Below are 459 nucleotides of genomic sequence, written 5' to 3' on the forward strand. Positions count from 1 at the left end.
TGGGCTGCAGGCCTCGGTCCTGGGGCTCTGGCTCCGCAGGCTCTGCAGGACACTGGGAATGAGCCTCTGCCTGGGCTGGAGAAGGACAGAGCCTCAGCCCTGGGAGGGAGCCCCCATGTCAGCTCTGGGGAGGGAGCCCGGGACCCCTGGGTGCCTGCTCAGCATCTGAGGAGACGGAAGTGCTCAGAAGACCTTGTGTGTCCGTGCTCACAGTGTGTGGGCCAGATGTTCTGATCCGAGGTTCTGCAGGGGTTGCCTATCTCCCTGTCCCTCCTTTGTATTGTCCCCCGGCGGGTGCCCTGAGCCGTCCTCACTCGGCCCACGGGGTCCCACTGACCATGAGCCCCAGGTATTCCCACCCCTGCTCACCCGCCTTCCTGCGTTTTCCCTGACGCCGGCGTCGGAGGAGGAGGACCAGGAGGAGCAGGAGCAGCAGGACGCAGGCCACTAAGCCCCCGG

Source organism: Tupaia chinensis, unplaced genomic scaffold, assembly GCF_000334495.1.
Source record: "Tupaia chinensis unplaced genomic scaffold, TupChi_1.0 Scaffold000131_1, whole genome shotgun sequence".
NCBI classification, from domain to species: domain Eukaryota; kingdom Metazoa; phylum Chordata; class Mammalia; order Scandentia; family Tupaiidae; genus Tupaia; species Tupaia belangeri.